The sequence below is a fragment of the Penaeus monodon genome, chromosome 28 (genome assembly GCF_015228065.2).
Source record: "Penaeus monodon isolate SGIC_2016 chromosome 28, NSTDA_Pmon_1, whole genome shotgun sequence".
In the NCBI taxonomy this organism is placed as follows: Eukaryota; Metazoa; Arthropoda; class Malacostraca; order Decapoda; family Penaeidae; genus Penaeus; species Penaeus monodon.
Genome location: NC_051413.1, coordinates 33378665 through 33379196, shown reverse-complemented (window position 1 = coordinate 33379196; position 532 = coordinate 33378665). Strand labels below are relative to the sequence as shown.

The 532-nt window shown below is 39.1% G+C and overlaps 1 protein-coding gene across 1 annotated transcript in view; it reads left to right on the top strand.

Moving 5' to 3' along the window:
• The window catches only part of LOC119591515 (ras-related protein Rab-34-like), a 15878-nt gene that overhangs the window by 665 nt on the left and 14681 nt on the right, over positions 1–532 (top strand). The window lies entirely within an intron of this gene.

Below are 532 nucleotides of genomic sequence, written 5' to 3'. Positions count from 1 at the left end.
CTCCCTTACTCATAATGTTTTGTCTATAACCCTTTGCACAGTTCATAATGGAAAGCCAATAATCATAAATCTGCTTCAATAACAGTGTAGATTCAATCCGTTGCTACAACCTGTGTTCTAAGCACTCTGGTAAAGGCCAGCGGATCTCTGCCACTTGAAATTTAGCATGATAGCAACTTAGATTGGTTCTCTCTTTGACGGTAACTTGCCAGGGAGGTCGACAAGCTTTGCCTTGCCGGAATGTTTGGTGGAAGCTTGTTGGCTTTTGCTGAAATGTTGATACGGAAGCCAGTGGCTGACACTCAGTTGGCTTGTAAACTTTTAACCTTGTTTTGTTGTAACCAAATTCTCTCTAACCAGCTTGTACTGAAACTAACTCCTTATAACCCAACCTGAAAAGTCCACATATATTGCAATTAAGGTAAATGCTAATACTTGGGGTACCATTCAAAGTGTCATTATTTCATCATAATTATATGACCTGTGTTGTATCCGAATACTCTTAAAAGATCCTTTTAGATCTAAACCCCTT